General features: G+C 35.5%; 1 protein-coding gene and 1 long non-coding RNA gene across 6 annotated transcripts in view; both read right to left on the bottom strand.

The window, feature by feature from the left end:
- Positions 1-18,673, bottom strand: part of LOC123312585 (collagen alpha-1(XVIII) chain) — a 329,862-nt gene that overhangs the window by 182,698 nt on the left and 128,491 nt on the right. The window lies entirely within an intron of this gene.
- Positions 5,691-5,922, bottom strand: LOC123312616. Its single transcript, XR_006537658.1, has 2 exons — positions 5,873-5,922; positions 5,691-5,816 (listed from the first exon to the last, which is right to left on the bottom strand). It is a non-coding gene; the product is annotated as an uncharacterized LOC123312616 (long non-coding RNA).

The following is an 18,673-nucleotide window of genomic DNA, read 5'->3' as shown; positions in this document are numbered from 1 at the left end:
GGGAACAACTAGCGTTAGACAGATCACAGTGGAGGTCTTTGGTCCATAGTTATAATGGAGACTCCAGAAGGATACAGCGGCGGCCAGATCTGGTTGGTGACTATCCATGCCCGAAGTGAAGAAGGATCTGTAGGTCACGGTTGGGTCTTTTTAGTCACAGGAGGGCACACAGTCGCAATTAGCCCTAAGAAACTATAAGTCTGTTCGCAACGATGTTTTTTTTATTTTATCTTTTTGTAGATTTATTCTCGGCAACAGGATGCAGCAATGAATGAATAAATGATATTTCCATGTGTCAGTCAGAATACTATCTGTGTCTAATAAACTGAAATTAATGAATTGCACTTCCGTCTGATGTATTTCCAGCGCAGTATAATCTACAATTCTTCAGGGGAATAAACTGGACATTTGGTGGACTACCTGACCACCAGGGAATTCCTGTTATTTCTACCAAAGTGCATTCAAATTCGGCTCTGTTTAGAAGAGGATTAAACTCAGCTATGTACAGACTCTAACACTTTAATCTGCCAGCTGCGGAATCGTAATATAACTAATTCTTCATATACGAACCGACATTTTTAGTACGTTCACTTCCCGGAAAAGTCGGTTAGACGTGTCTACTTCCATGCTTCTGGTGGAATACAGGATGCGAATTGGAATATCCCTTCAATTTGCGGAAAGTTGGAAGGGAAATTGGCATTTGTCGATTTCCCGATATCTAATGAACTCCGCTCCGTTTCACTGGAAATCCGAGCATAAGAGTAGAAACGGTATGTATGTCAAGTTCGAATTTGATGTGATGAAGTGCACATTCAAGAATTCTACTTCACGCCACGGTCAACGGATGATATTCTGGCCCTATTCAGCTTGCGATCGGATCTACACATATTTGACATTCCAGAATGAGACGTGGTGCACTTTTCTGCTCTCTCAATCAGCACATGGGGCGAATCCACTTTTATTCAGTCGCCATACACGATCGGTTTTCTCAGACGAACAAATTCGCGAATGTTTCATTATGAAAGTTATTCTTCCGCCTTTTCCAGTTTATCGGTTGAACTAGAAAGACTTGGACAAGTCAAAGTTCAGATGCTTCGTTAAATAAGTAGCGAGGGGCGGCAGAAACATACATTTCCTTCATTTATAGGTTAGCAAATCAATACTATTCTCCGATCTACTGTAACTTATCCTAAACCTGAAACCAAAGGATGAGATCCTCTCTCTTCTATAATCTTTGTCCAAAACATTTTCGACTATACTCCATTCACTTTTATTTTAGCACTCGGTTGGCCATGAAAATTTGACACATTTCACTCTGTATAATACGAAAATGTGGGGTTATGAAGCTTGTCAAAACATTTTTGGGTTTTAAATCAACGCTATGTTGCCCGTTCTACGAAAAAGTTTCTGTTATTACGTATTTTATCACAATGTCGAATCTCTTCGGAAAATATGTGTCGAACATAATTGAAGTTTATACAAACTGATTGAAGGCATACCAAATCCAGTTATTTGAATGGAAAATACAAGAGATCGGTATAATATCATTATATGCACTAGATTGAGGAGAGTTAATGTTCGATATCTTCTTTGGCTAAAGTTGGAATATGTTACATCAGTTGTAGATTTCAAAAATATTAACCCGAAGATGAAATGCATATGATGCACTGGTTGGGAATGGGTATCTTCCGAAGGAATTAACAGATAATTCAATAATGTTAAATTCTTCAACAAAAATCATCTTGCGCCAATATAAGTTGAAGGAATTAAAGGAAGTTGCAAGTCAAGATGAACTTCACCTTTGAACAAAAATTTCACATGAATAAACAATTAACAGGACAACTGGCGAGTGTTTGTGGCTGTTCATCATAATACAGTGATATGATAATAATAAGGTATTTATTGGTACCTTAAGACATTTATAATGTATAGGACAAGTCAAATGAAAAATAGAAAAATCAATTTTCGGGAACATATTCTACGACGACATTCATCGAAAATCCTGTAGTAAACTTTTCGCATTAATTCACTCAAACATTAAATTCTCAAATGCCACCACTTTTTTGGGTTTCCCAATAGAAGGAAATTCTTTGTCATCCTCTTCATTCACAATCTTCCTGATTGTGGAAATATTCAGCTGAAATATAAGTCCTTTAGATTCAGATGAAATATTATATAAATTCTCTTACATTGAATATGTTCGCTGACGTATTGTGGATTTTAGAATATCAGGGTATAACTATTTGAATGAGCGGACCTGAATCAACCTGAATTCTAACTAGCACTTCCTGAAAGCCTGTCTCTTTTTTCAATTACTTTCGGCATTTTCGTAATAAAAATTGATATTAGTTGTGGCAACGGCGTTATGTCATTAACGGCATTTCATGAGTGCCAACCTTACTCCGTTCTAGTTACAAAAACTATTTCATGGCCAACCGACTGCTAAAATAAATGTGAATGGAGTATATATGTAAAGTCTAACAACCATCAGTTGAAGTTCAATGTTCATTACAATCAGCCAAAAAAGTGTTGTATTCCATATAAATTTGTATTTTTTTCGTCAGTGCAATTTTGGAATTTTTTCGGTGATAACGAAATATGGTGAATAAGTAGGTATATTCTGAATGCCAAAGAAATCCTGTCACCAAAAACAAATATTCAAACCACTCATTATATGTTAGAGTTATCTTCGAAATTTTGAGTCAATTCTATTGACACAGTATTAATGTTGAATCTTTGAAAAAGTTACATTTGAGAATTTGGATACATTTTCTCACCTTGCAGAGTGTACTAAGGTGAGGTATTTCTCGACCCATTTTTTTTACATCCTGGAGCCTGCAGAAAGTACTAGAGGAGGAGAAGGTTTCAACGTAAAAATTCAGCCTCAGGATTAAGGAACATTTTGATTTTTAGTTACGTTATTATCACTATCGAAAAAAGAATTCATTTTCTCGAAAATACTAGACCAAATTCACGAATGCCGCATAGTTCTGTCGCATATGAAGATGAAATGAGATGAAGTTTGAGAAATTCATTTCGATACTTCCTGGGCCTGTTCCGATATTGCTGGTAGTACTGGCCCGCAATCGAATAACAATAGAACTCGAACGACTGGGCCAATAGGCATCGTTTCTGAAATACTGACAGTACTGTTCAGGAATATCGGAACAGACGGCCTGTTTGCGGTAGCTTTCATAGTGCATAAGAGAAAATGGTAGGCAGAACCAAATTATAGAGGGTAAATCTTTGACTCGTACGAATATTTTAACAGTAGATTCTCGAGGTCAAAAGAAACACTTTTTTCCCCAATATTTTATTTTATTTCTATTTCATAAACGGTCTTATCGAATGAAATGAATTTCGGAATATAGTAATTGATTACCGGTAGATTCGGATGAAATGGGACAGTCCTGTAACTTGGGACAATTACCCTCCTTACAGATTTCTTTGTTTCTTACCATTTATGAGTGAAGGGATAAACTTATAAGATTGTCTAGCGTCTTTTCGGTTAGCTTTACTATTAATTCCTGTTGAGTTTGCCGTGACCAGAGCGTTTGAATTGACAGGAAAAATTAACGAATTCAGGAGAGTAAAAGCGCGTTTTCTTAAGGCCCTTATACTTTCTAGTGGCCTGTACATGTGTTTCATTTTGTGTATGTGTAATTTTTTTTTTTGGATACGTGGGATATTAGATATGTCATGAAACAAGGTTATTCACAAATCAAACAGCAACACGGATCTCATTCATTTATTTTGTTGTTTCATAGGGTGACTTGGGACAATGCCGAATAGATACAAGCGGCGCATTGGCAATATGGAAATATTCCGATTTTTCGTTTTTCGCAGGATATTATTATTTACGTTATTTCCCCAAAGAATGAAAGAAATCAAAGTTCCCTTTTTTTGTTCAGTTTTTTTAAATTTGAGGTGCAATATATCCACTTTCGCTGTAATAAGGGGGTTATCATTTAATTTCCTTACCGAATTTTAACTATATAATCACAAATTCTAATTTTTCAAAAGTACACACCGTTCCAAGTCACACATTTCATTTGAGAGTTGAGAAATCAATGGATGTTAACTTGTGTCCCTTGCTTCCCAAGTCGGTGGGTGACTTGGGACAAGTATATATATAATATATATATATATATATGTTAGAATTAATAAAACACGTGATTGATACTTTTTATTCACAAAGTAAGATGGCGGTCGGTTATCTAGCACGTGGAGGTGATCTAACACAGGGTCAGGTACAAAGCGTATCGCCCGACAAGATAGTTCAAGTAATAGTCTGTTCGGCCTGTGCCAAAGAGAGAGCAGGTAACATTGGAGCACAGAGTTCACAGAGCATAGGTTCTATACTCTTATTCTTCCTTCGACATTCGTCGTCGGACATTATCAGTATATTTTAAGGGGGGTCAAATTAACATTTGCTAACACGGCCATACTGACCACTGAAACGTCCTCGTTTCACTTACTAGGCATAAACAATATCTTAATATCAAACAACATTGTTAAAGGGTGCTTGTAAACATAAAACAGTTGAATCTTTGTGTACATGGCTCTGTTTGATGCGCTGGCTCGCGCTGCGGCATTATTATAGGTGGAAAAAAGAGCCAAGCGAGAAAAAAACCACCACCGCTTACTGTTTACAGATCAGGTCAGCAAAACACTTGGAATTTCAAAAGTTGATAAAATTGTCGTTTACAACATATACACTGTTAAATTAGGTTTGTGACATTGCACATAAGTTAGCCTCTACTAGGGACTCCCGTCCGGGCCTTACTTGTCAATTGCACAGAAGTTAGCCTCACTAGCGACCTCCCGTCTAGGCCTTACTTGTCAATATCACAACTGTGAAATTGAACAGAGGTTAGCCTCAACTAGGGACTCCCGTCCGGACCTTACTTCTCAATTGCACAGAGTTAGCCTCACTAGCGACATCCCGTCTGGGCCTTACTTGTCAATATCACTACTATAAAATTACACAGAAGTTAGCCTCTACTAGGGACTCCCGTCCGGACCTTACTTGTCAATTGCACAGAAGTTAGCCTCACTAGCGACCTCCCGTCTAGGCCTTACTTGTCAATATCACTACTGTGAAATTGAACAGAGGTTAGCCTCAACTAGGGACTCCCGTCCGGACCTTACTTCTCAATTGCACAGAGTTAGCCTCACTAGCGACATCCCGTCTGGGCCTTACTTGTCAATATCACTACTGTAAAATTACACAGAAGTTAGCCTCTACTAGGGACTCCCGTCCGGACCTTACTTGTCAATTGCACAGAAGTTAGCCTCACTAGCGACCTCCCGTCTAGGCCTTACTTGTCAATATCACAACTGTGAAATTGAACAGAGGTTAGCCTCAACTAGGGACTCCCGTCCGGACCTTACTTCTCAATTGCACACAGTTAGGGGCACTAGCGACATCCCGTCTGGGCCTTACTTGTCAATTTTACATATTCGTATTTAAAGTACCGAAAACTTATCATGGAATTTCAAGTGCTTTGGAAAACATTCAACATAAAATGAACATGAGACAATACAATGGATCATAACATAACAATAAGAATCTCATAAGGAACAGTATAGAGCATAAAATCTGATGGACAGGAGAATATTTCACTTCATCATGGCGCATCATTGAAACTAGCACTCACTCATCACTATTTGCTTTTTTTTAGGCCAAGATCTCATTGGTTCTATTCTGGACTCCTACTCTTCTCAAGGCATATAGATCGTTTGGTAGGACTGCTTGCACTTCGAAAGGTCCAATAAATGTTGGCTTCAGTTTTTCTTCATTCGATAGATGTCACCTTCATGGAAATTTTCTGATTAACATCAATCGGTAACCTAACCTGATGTTCGAGACCTGCCAGCGTTATACCATACTCCTGGATTGCTCAACGGGAACATTTTACATTCTTGAGAGCGCTTGTCAAACTTTTGCAATTGGTTTTGATTTTCCTGAAACATAACAAAGCGCCAGTATCTTATTTCCACTAGGTATGTTCCGACTAAGTTAGTCGACTTGCTTGAAAATTTTTGTTATTTGACAATATTCGATTTATTCAATACTTTACTAATCGCTCGTCCAATCCTGACAAGTCTAGATTCAAATCTAATGTGCTAATTGATTGTTACGAACACTGGGTAACTAGAGTTTGACTGAACTTGTTTCTCTCTTTTTCTTAACAAAATAAAAATCTTCAGTATGTCCCTTTCTATCACAGAAATTACATTCAAGACTGGAATTTTCTGGATTAGAATTAAAATAACGTTTCTTTACAATAATCTAACTTTCTATGCCTAAATTTTCCACAGTTCCTACAATTCCCATGAAAGGTTTTGTCTGATTCTGTTTTCAGTAGCTGCTTCATTTTTCTAGTTTTCTACTATTATCCACTAATATGGAGCGTCGGAATCCTATGAAGAAGGCAATTTCAGCTGCTGCATTTCATTCTTAGATTCTTGCACTAATAATCTATTCTAAACTTCTACATTTGTGATATCATGTGCTATCAAGCTCAACACTATTTCCCACGGAAACTTTTCACAAACTTTCCTGATCGAATTCAACTTGGCATGAGCATACTCTACTAACGAACTAAAATTTGCACTACTTATCAACATGCTAGCTTTAAGCCTCGTGGCCGGAGTTCCTTTCTCAGGGAACGCTATCTCTAAGTTCCTTGAAAATGTTGACCAATTTCTAACTATCGGTTTCCAATTTTGATAAATTTTGGCTGCACGGCCTTTCAGAGCTTGCCCACAACAGTATCAGACGTACCTGTTTACGAATTTAATTTGATCAACTTCCTCACTCCACTCCTTGGTTGAAAAGGATGTATCGTCGGGGTCAAACTGGGCTAACGATAATTATGCGGTCACCACGTGGTCGGTGTCGTTCCTTAAACTAAACATGTTGGCTAGCAACTCCGTCATCTTCATTTGAAGTTGGGCCTGGTTCTCCATTATCCGCATTACCGAAATGGCTTCACTTTCTTCGGGAGCTTTGTTGAGATTTTGCTGGTCCATTTTTTCTTATTCTTGTAGATTCTCACAAAACACAAACAATTTTCACTCACAAAATAGGATCCTCAATTTCTTGTCTCGAAAGAAGAAATTTAATCCCACTTCTGATGTTAGAATTAATTAAAACACGTGATTGATACTTTTTATTCACAAAGTAAGATGGCGGTCGGTTATCTAGCACGTGGAGGTGCTCTAACACAGGGTCAGGTACAAAGCGTATCGCCCGACAAGATAGTTCAAGTAATAGTCTGTTCGGCCTGTGCCAAAGAGAGAGCAGGTAACATTGGAGCACAGAGTTCACAGAGCATAGGTTCTATACTCTTATTCTTCCTTCGACATTCGTCGTCGGACATTATCAGTATATTTTAAGGGGGGTCAAATTAACATTTGCTAACATATATATATATTTTTTTTAAATTTATATCCGAATTCTGAAGCATGGTATATATCCTAATCAATAGTCTGAGTCATTTAGCATATTTGAACCTCTTTCTCACATGAAAATAGGTCACCGTTTTTGAAATATGACAAATTGAATTTCAAAATCGTCCCAAGTCGCCCGAATCTACCGTTAAATGGCTATTTATCTGGGCCATATCGGAAAAAATTGAATTAAAAAGTGTTTCTTTTTACCTCAAGAATCTACTGTTGAAATCTTTGCTCGGACACGTCGATTTTTAATCCCCGGGAAATAACTTTTTGAATCAAATTCAAAACCCCAACCCCTATTATTTCAAATAGGGAAGATGGGGTAAGTGAAACCTCATTCGAAAGGTTTTCCTTTTGAGCATATAAAATTGTTTTCATTCAGTCCATATTCAAATTTGAATTTGGTACAGAACTGATCATTTTGTCAAATGTGCTGCCGAATCAATCAAATTTTCAGTAATTTATTCTATACTTACTACGATAATCCTTAACATCCATACATCCAACTATTACTGTTCGTTTAATTTATCAACAATTATGGTAAAAATTGTTCATTGATTGGCAGAAAAAAGTGAAATAATTCTTTTATTTCGAAAAAATAACCAGTGTGGGAACCGTACTGTAGATTTATCAACAAAATTGCTGAATGAATGAGTGAAAATTCGATTGGTTTCGTCAACATGCTCGAAAGGAAAAACAATGTGGTTCAAAATTCAAATGTAAATATTTCGGAAACGTATGGATTAAATGACAAAAAATTAAATATGCTGAACTTAAGGTATAAAGGCTTCCCAAATGAGGTATTGCATACCCTATCCTTCCTATACAAAACTTAGGGGTTTTTATATGGATAATTCTGCCAACTATAGAGCAACTCTCTCATTTTCAATGGCCCACTTTGTAGTATGATTTCAGCGAAATTACTATGCAGTACCTATATTTAAAAATTTTTGTTTCAATAAAAAAAGGTAAAATACATAGGTGCCATTGATTTCAAATCTCAATTCTTTTTTTTTTGGAACATCAACAGACAAATTTTTTTTTGCCCAACACGCATCTAGTTATATCTAGATCATTTTCAAAATCGATCACAATTGAGAATAAATGAAGTGAAACTGCGAAAAGTTTGTTTCAATCCTTCAGAATGAGAATGTCATATCAATTCAATAGAATCCCTTTTTTTATACAAAGTGTCAACATGGGTACTAGATAAAAATCAAAATAAAGAAGTTAGAAAATACGGTCTTTCTTCCTTATTGGCATGCCCTACCCATATATTTCCTACATCAATAGAATTACTCTTCTACATGTATCTTTTCGAACAATCCCCCCATCCATTGATATTCTTTCTATCAAAACGGCGTAAGCCTGAATAAAACCTAGATCGTGCGGGTTTCAACCAGATGGAGGTATATTTTATTGGACAGTTCAATCAGATTCCCGCAATTCGATTTGAATATAAAACTGAGCGGATATCTCGGCATTAAGAAAGGCTTACTGGTAGCATCCTGTAACCGATTTCATTTTTCCGAGCGGTCCTTTTTCACTGGTGAGGTTGGATTTCTGAATCGGATTCGCAGATTAGCTGAATTCGTAGAATTTCTGACCTCCGGGTTATGTTCACATTCGGAGACTATGCAAAGATTCAACGATGGTTGTTATTTGAAATACACTGGACAGTCTGGACACTATATTTGAGGGATATCCAAAACATTTGAGTTATCAAACGATTTTCAACAAAATTTAACAAATTTTGATTCGCCACATATGTGTATCATGATCATGCGAAATTTTTCTAACTGGCACTAACCTCCAATCTTTTGCATTAAATTTATTTTCATCGTCAACTTCAGAGTTCTTCTGTTATTTTGAAACATTGACAATTTGAAACATTTCAAAAAGTTTCACTTTTTATTTTATTTCCGCTGTCTTTACCACTATCATTATTGTTTCGCCGAGTAATGTCTATTCAAAGTCCCAAACACATTTAATAAACGTATGTTATACGAGGATGTATTGATATCTAGTTAGCCTAGACCAGTTCCATGGATAAAAAAAATACTGCGTTACCATAGCAACGAACAATAACTCACCAGAAGTATCAGTTTGAAGTTTGAGGTCAAAGAACTAAACCAGAGTTACACAATAAATCAAAAGAAAGAAGATATCCACCGAAATAGAAATCGAAAAATTGTAGTATCGGGCTATCATCAAGTACCTGTATTTAAAAGGATTAAGAGATAAGCAGATTTACGAAGATATGCTCAATACGCTTGGTGATCAATAACCTTCGTATTCGACCGTGAAAAATTGTACTGCAAGCTTCAAAAGAGGTAAATCTTCCATTGAAGATGATGACCGATCGGGAAAGCCAGTTTCTGTGTCAGTCCCCGAAAATATCGATGCAGTACATGACATGATTTTATCAGACCGTCGAATTGGGCTAAAACGGATATCTGAAGCACTAAAAATTTCATACGAACGTGTTCATGATATAGTTCACCTCAATTTGGACATGAGAAAAATTGCTGCAAAATAGATCCCCGAATGTTTGAATGTTGACCAAAGCGTGCCAAGGGTAGAAGCATCGCGTTCGATCTGTGCTCGATTTGAAAACGATGTAGACTTCTTAAACCGAATTGTTGCTATGGATGAGACTTGGGTACATACCTACGATCCAGAAAAAAAAGCAATAATCGATGGAATGGCGACACTCTGGTTCTCCAAGACCTATAAGAATTTTCGTGTCCAAAAATCTGCTGAAAAAGTTCTTGCTTCAGTTTTTTGGGATTGCCATGGAGTAATCATGATTATTTTTTGTATAAGGGTAGAACGATAACCGGAGATTACTATTCGACATAACTGACCACTCTACGGAAAAAAGTTGAAGAGAAAAGACGCGGAAAGCTATCCAAAGGTGTTTTGTTTTTGCAGAACAACGCCCCTGCACAAAATTCTCATGTTGCCATTCAAAAAATTCGTTATTTATGGTTTGAATTACTAGAACACCTCCCTTATTCACCAGATTTGACTCCATCCGACTATCATCTCTTTCCCCAACTGAAAAAAAGTTTGAAAGGTCGTAAATTTTCTTCCAACGAGGAGGTAATAAAAGCTGTGGAGTTCTGGTTTGCAGAGCAAGAAGAAACATTTATTTTGAAAGGTCTAGAGACGTTGCAGGTTCGTTGTAATAAATGTATCCAATTTAGAGGAGAATATTTTGAGTAATAAAATATTTTGACATTGAAATTTGGTTTGGTTCTGCAGTAGGATAAGAATTTGTCAATATATCCTCGTACGTATACAGGGTGATTCTTCAACTCGTAGAAATATTTTAACAGTAGATTCTCGAGGTCAAAAGAAACACCTTTTTTCCATACCGAAAAACAACAAGAAGCTCTAAAACAGATGTACAGAACAAAGTAATCATGAGGTATAATTAATTAATGGTGCACTGAGTGTCAGATTAATTCTGTGTAGGTACATATACAATAATTGGAAAGCAACAGGCATGCTCATATGAAAAAACAAAGGCATTATACAACAAACCTGCGTTTTTGCTTCCTATTTTCGTATAAGGAGGTCGGGCAAACGGTCTGCAGCGCACATAAACGTTGATGCTAATTAAAAGCTCAGATTTAAATGAAAAATGTTCCAGCTAGAGAATGTTTCATCAAGGGAGCAGGGGAAAAACTGTGGAATTAAAAGTCGCGTGAACACATCAGTTAGATTAGAACATCTGAAAACAAAAATAATGGAGTGTAGTCCGTTGCAGTCGTAAATCTTCAGTGGGGTTGTTTTTTTGTTTGAATTTCAGCCAAGTAGTAAACGTAGGCATTGTGCGGAATTGCAGTGTTCAAATAAGTTACATTCATCATATTTTATGGTTTCTCTTTATACTGTTGGAAGAAAATGAAGTGAATCGACGAAGCTTCTCGTTTGATAACTTAGTTTCAACAAACTTTGTCGCCTAAATGCATTTCCCTTACATCAAGCTTTAATTCCCAGAGTTCATTAGTTTTTGTTTTGAGAATCAATTGAAACTGAAGACTTTAGTAACTGGACATCATAAACAGGGTTTCCCGAAATTCGCTTGAAAAAATTCAATGGTATACAGGATACAGGGTGAGTCTTGAACTCGTACAAATATTTCAACAGTAGATTCTTGAGTTCAAGAGAAACACTTTTTACCCATACCATTTTTTTTTGATTGGGACCTGATAAAAAGATATAGCCCTTTTGAGTTTTCATAATGAGCTGTACCACCTCTGGAAGAACAAAATTACCTTCAGAATAACTAGCTAAATCTGTGACACTACACATCTGTGGATCTTCTAAACAGAGCTGTATTCAGCCAATATACCCAATTTTCTAAATATCTGAAATATTGTTTATTTTCGAATATCGAATTACTCGAAAACGCCGTTTTATACAAAAAAATATGATAAATATTTTTATTTTTAAAAAGTTCAAAGATTCATTAGATAGCGTCCAAATTAGTTTCAAGAGTTGGGTTCTTTGAATTTTTGGTATTTTTATGGTACCTAATTGTCATAATGAGAAAACTGGAAGACGTGGGTGATATCTTTGTTTTCGAAAAAGATTAATCAAATCAATGAAAAACTAGGTATATTCTGAAATTCATTTCAATCGATAAAACTGTTTGTTAGAGAACTAAAAATATACTCACACTGTATACGTCGAAAAATAGGACGGAAACTTCATATAAAGCTATATATCCGGAGGAAATTCGGGCTGATTATGTGAATTCTCCAAAGTTATTTTTGATTGTTGATGAAACTAAAAGTGGAAAGTGGGTGAAAATTTGTTTAGTCCTGAGATTTTTCAGCATCTTCAGAATGGAATACAATGAATGACCCTGTTCAAGACAGTGACGGGTAGTGGCAGAGTAAGGCGTCTCTAAGATAGTAATTTGAAAACAAGAAGGAGAAAAAACGAGTAAAGCCGTAAATTATACAGGGTGGGAACAAATTCAGGATATTAATCTCTGAGTTATTTGGAGTCGAAAAGGTTTTGTAGGCCTTTGTCCGGAAATGCTTCGTTTCCAAGGTACAGATATTCTTGTATCCTAGCTGGGATGGCCATTTTCAGCAATCCTTGTAATTTGCTAAGATTTTTGATGTGGTGCAGCCTAGAGAAAAACACAGAGATTCTTTTTGATCTCAATCGAACAAGAATTGTAAGAATGAATTTAAACTTGGAAAATGCATCGAAGTAGGTACTTTGTTTTTCCTCAGAAATATGAAAGTCGATATGAGGATGCACGTCACTGTAGTGGCTGTAGTCGAGGTATTCAAAATGAAATGATCACCTCATTGAGGTATCCAATTTTACCAAATTTCGAATATCGCAATTCGCAATGAGTTTCGAAAATATTGCAGATATATTGCATATATATTTACATTCAACGCAATAAATCTTGGAAACGAAGCATTTCTGTACAAAGGCCCTAGATACCTGACCGACTACAAATAACTATCCTAATTTGTTGGCATTGTTTATGAAACACACTGTATATTGAAATGATATGGCCTATACTTGATACTTATATGATTTCGAATAACATGAGTTGTTTAACCACGACACATGTTTCGCTATCACAGTAGAATCTTCAGGTGGGTGAATTTAAACTACCCTACATTACTTCAAAATCAGGAAGAGCAAAAGCAATATCATAGGCGAATAGGAAAAGTATCGGGGATATCATATAAGTATAAATGGAAAAGAAGAGGATATCGTACTTATCCTACTGCTTTTATCATAGAATCCTATCAATAAATTTAAAACTGAGATTACATTCCACGATTTTCATTGACACGACTTTTTCACCACAGCACGTGTTTCGCTATCACAAAAGCTTCTTCAGGAAGCTGCTGGTAATATTATATCAGCCCGAGTTGATTGTACCTCTCACGAAATAATACAGTTGAAAATATTATCCTTCTCCACCATTTATGCAAAAATCATGATATCGAAAGAGACAATGGAAAGAGGCTGAAGAATTTTTTCAATTCTTTGTTTCAGCGAGTTTTTCCAATCAACGAAAGAGTCCCTATTTGTTGAACGAACAAGCTTTCCACGAATCTGCAATTTATAGCGAGCCGATATGCACTGTTATCCTGATTCCAAATTGGCCCGTGCAAAAAATTCCATAACAGTAGATTGGGTTCGAACAACAGATGCTAAAGGGTGGATATTTTCCAAAACAATCCTCCCGCTTACCCCTTGTCATCCAATTCTGCAGCCTGAGGTCTGTCATGAAATATTCAGATGTTTTTCAGAGCATAGCGCTGAATCGATGTCGGAATAATTATTCATGACGTTGTATATTTTATGAGGATTCCACGAAATGAAAGTCAAGGATCAAAACGAAAAGAGTCAAATTAGGACTATTAGTATCATTGTCGGATGGAATGGATGATTAGCTGATTCGTACCCGGCAGGTTCCTTTTATCGAAGAATAGGCCAAGGTTATATTCGATAGGTGGATGAGGAATGCCGAAGCCATACACAGTGTGCATCATAAAATTCTCCATAAGATGTATCGAGAGAACTGAACGAATTCTTATTTCCTGAAAATTTGGCTCGTTTCTTCATTGTTGGAAGCTGTTTTTCGGTTAAGGTTGGTGATTTTTTGTTCGACTACAGACCAGTTGAAGGTGGGTACTGCAGGTTTTTGTTTTGGGTCTAATTCTTTATTTAGCGCACGTTTCGAATTCGCCATCTTCATTTTCATGCAATATGCTGAGGATATCAAACCTTTTCCTGATCATTTCTTCGTATACTTCAGAACGACCTGATTCTAGTGAATGAAACTTTTGATCAGAATTGCGGTTTGCGCCGAAGTTCTCTGTATATAGAATACATATTTATATTTCAAATAGGACACTCTGTATATGATTAAATTTTTGCTGCAGATTGTAAGATTTTTACAAAAATGAGTTTTCAAACCACGAAACATATTTCGCTATCACAATAACATCTTCAGGTTATATTTTTCTAAAAGAATTTATAATTTCACTTTAATGTTTGTTACTTCTATATTTGAGTTCATAGAGGGTTGAAAGTCTTTGGAATATTTTTTCAATGTTTGTAGAAGTAAAAGATTGACTGAGCAGAACCGAAATGGATAGAGTGTCTAATTTGATTTGTTGAAAAATCCTTGAATGCTTGTCTCAGGAATTATATCAGAACGATTGAAAGTATATACAGATACAGGGTGAGTCTTTGACTAATACAAATATGTTAACAGTACATTCTTGAGGTAGAAAGAAACACTTTTTTCCTATACTTACCATTTTTTCCGATTTCATAATGAACTGTGTCACCATTGAAAAAACAAAATTACCTTCAGAATAATTAGCTAACTGTGTGACACTACACATCTCCTTAAAATAGAGTTGTATTTAGCCAATGACCCAATTTTTCAAATTTCAACAGATATTTTTTTATTTTTGAACATCATATTACTCGAAAACGGCGCATTATTCGAGAAAGAGGAATACTTTTATTTTACGAAACTTTCAAGTATTCATTATATGGCGTCCAACTTAGTTTCAAGAGTTGGGTTCTTAGAATTTTTGGTATTTTTGAGGTACGTAATGATCATAATGAGAAAACATGGATGATATCTTGTGTTCGAAAAATATTCATAAAATGAATGAAAAAATGAAAACTATATTCCGAAATTCATTTCATTCCATAAAACCGTTTATGGAAAATAAACTAAAAATAACATTTTTTTTCTATGGTTTTTCAACATCCTGTATCTTTCAAACCGAGCCGATTCGATAAAGAAAAAAGTGTTACTTTTGAATTCAAGAATTTACTGCTGAAATATTTGTACGAGTCAAAGACTCACCCTGTATAGTTTTATTATCTCAAGTGGTTACAGGCTATATAAAATCATCGTATATGAAATGTATCTCAAAAATATATAAATGAGGAGCAAAGCTGAGAGACAAATGAGAACCAATTAAAATCAGCTAATTTTGAATTATCCCGTTGAATTTTTCACGACCTCTGAAAGTAGAATGAAGGCGATTTGAAACCCTGTATTTTTGCCACTGCATCGTTTTATATAATGAAGAATCTCCTGGCGGCACCACCTGTTGGATCGCCTGAGCTTTCTGTTTCTGTTACAGATGGCACCGTTGGGAAGTTTCTCGTACATTGACTATTAAACATAAAATCACTATACTTTCTAAATTTCTCTAACTTTTTTTAGAGGTGACCCATTAGTAGCTAACCCAAACAAAATCGTTAATTCGCAACATAACTTCGTATGTTTTTCAATAAATGCTATTGAAGTAAAATCAATGATCCAGTTGAATTTGGAATACGAAGCTGGAAATTGTTAAATTGCCGAATCAAAGGATTATAAGTTTTGAAAATAAAAGAGTCATTGCAATTGTATTTGCAGAAAACTTCATTTCATTCCATTATGTACCGAATTTTTCACGAATTTACATCTCTGCTGATGAAGGCATGGTTTGGAAGAATTTCGGTAAATTGAAATAGTGTGGTGCATGTTAATGCATGTCACAAACAATTGAAAATACCTATGCGGAAACACGGAGGAGTTGACAGGATGTAATTGTATAAATTCACATCCATATCGTTTAAGATAACATTTCCAACGTCATGAAATTCACACATTCATGGAAAAATTATATCTTACTCATCAACAAGCATGCTTGATAAAAGATTATTTGATACAGGGTCCATTTGAATGAAACCATACAGGGTGTTTTCAAAGGTGAGGCTTTTTTTTGACAGAAGGTAGAACTCATCAAAATAAGTCGTTTAACCACAAATGGTCTATATAAAATATCCAAGATCTCAGAGATACCACCCCTCAACGAAACAAAACATAAACATATGGTTGGACAATGAATGGTTCAGTATCAAGTTCATCGGATTAGATGAATCAGGTCACTTTTGGGAGAATCATAATTGTTGTATCGTGAAATTGAGGGTAAAAAAAATGTAGAAAATCGGGGCAGTTTCTTGACAGTCCTTATGTTAGTTATGTTAAAAAGTGCTATGATGTTTCCCCGTTTCATTCCATTTTTACGACGATTGTTGTAATGTTCGAACAAGAAGATTGTGATGCCCATTGTGAAAAAATTCGTGAATAATTTAGATGAATTTTATTGGTGAGTTTTTGAAGTATTATTCTATTTTTTTCACTTGTATCCTAAGTCTTTTCCGTCAGTTGGTATTCGACCATCCTTAGTTTACATTTTCATTACCACGTAAATATCGAACGAGCCAATATCCTTAACGAAACCACATGGTCGAGTTTTTTCCCACTGCTTTGCGATAATTCAGCTAACAAATGGTGAAGGGTCTTATTAGTAATCATTTTCAATTTTTTTTCCAACTTTGTCATTTTGAAAGTTTTGTATAGGTGATTTTTGGTGAAACGCTTTATTTTGATCAGTTCTACCTTCTGTTGAAAAAAAAATCCCCACCTCCAAATATTCCCTGTATAGGATAATACTGTTGAATTTTAGTTTTCTGCCTGTGTGAGTTCCACTTAGAGGACATACAGTGTGTCAATTTGAAAAGGTACCACACTTTATATCTTGGCCCCCATAAGAAATTAAGAAAATGGAAAAAGAAGTTAACTTTGGTTCGTAGAGGGTAGAATGTTTGAGACGAACTCGTCCAAGTAACGAGACCCTCAGTTTTTTCCTCATTTTTTCCCTGTGCTTCAAACTAGAATTCCTCATATTTTCAATACAAAAGGTCCATGGAACTCATCATTATTTAATTCTTTCTTGAGAAAAAAAAAGAATACCAACTAAAATACTCCTTCATCTGATCAAAATAAATATAATAGTAGTGTATCCATAAAGTATGGGACGGTGAACAATGAATAAATAAACAAGAAGAAACAAAGGTCTATATTTTCAATCCCATAAAAACTCTCCACTTCTTTGTGTGTAACCGGTTTCGTCATGAAACGACATCATCAGACGCAACACTGAAAAAAATTGACAAATATCAGACATGCACAACAATCAAAACATCAGCTTCTTAACCTACAGTACAATATTTCGTCAATGAAACAATTTTTCTCAAACAAGTCTCTAACTATAAGGTTTCCAAAAATGTGTTCTCCCAGAAAAGAGAACTCAACTCTCAATTGAGGCACCGAATTTGTGCACTACTTTAGTGGATGTGAGCGGAGACCGACAGAGGGCGCCTCCAGTTTGACAGTTGTGTGAGGTAGACATAATGTTGGTCTAGAAAAAGAAAAATAAATAATCATAGAGCGGGACCGAATGTCAAGTGTCATTGTCCGATGTCAATATTTTTTGTACCAGCGTTGAATTCTCTTTTCTGGGAGAACATATTTTTGGAAACCTTATAGTTAGAGACTTGTTTGAGAAAAATTGTTTCTTTGACGAGATATTGTACTGTAGGTTAAGAAGCTGATGATTTGATTGTTGTGCATGTCTGATATTTGTCTATTCTTCACAAAGAAGTGGGGAGTTTTTATGGGATTGAAAATATAGACCTTTGTTTCTTTTTGTTTATTTATTCAAAATAAATATCTTGAAAAGAATACTCCTGAAATAAATTGATTGATGTTATATGATCCCTAAATCCCTATTAATGGTTGAGCAGTGTAATTTCATATTTATTCATTCATTTATTTATTGGAAATGGGATACAAACAGGTTACACTCAAAAAGCATCCACAAAATAAATAAAATCATATGAATTAATATAAGATGTCTACAAAAATGAACAGTTATACCAGAGATCACCTAAATACTTATTTAGGTCTTCCTTGTCTTGTCTGTGTGAAAGAATGTCTTTTTATAAGTAAGAACTTACAAAAGGAAGTGTATCAACAACAAAAAATTCTTTTACACTTTTTCTCGAAGGAAGACAAGGACAGAACGCATCACGTTTCATATTGGAAATAATTCGATATTGCTGAGTACATGACAAACCATCCGAACCCAAGTTTCTTAATGATTTGATCAACATTAATCAACATCTTCAATTCTCCTGACTAATTCTGAGATATTTCTTCTTGGATAAAAATGGTTGTTTGGGTAATCTTAACTGGATGAATATAATTTCGGCCAAGAAAAGCCTGTTACGGTTTGGAGTCAATATTTCATAACAATCTGAATCCACACCGTTCATTCTACATCCGCTGAAAAAT

This window comes from Coccinella septempunctata, chromosome 1, assembly GCF_907165205.1.
Source record: "Coccinella septempunctata chromosome 1, icCocSept1.1, whole genome shotgun sequence".
Taxonomy (NCBI): Eukaryota; Metazoa; Arthropoda; class Insecta; order Coleoptera; family Coccinellidae; genus Coccinella; species Coccinella septempunctata.
This window is presented reverse-complemented; position numbering and strand designations above follow the sequence as displayed.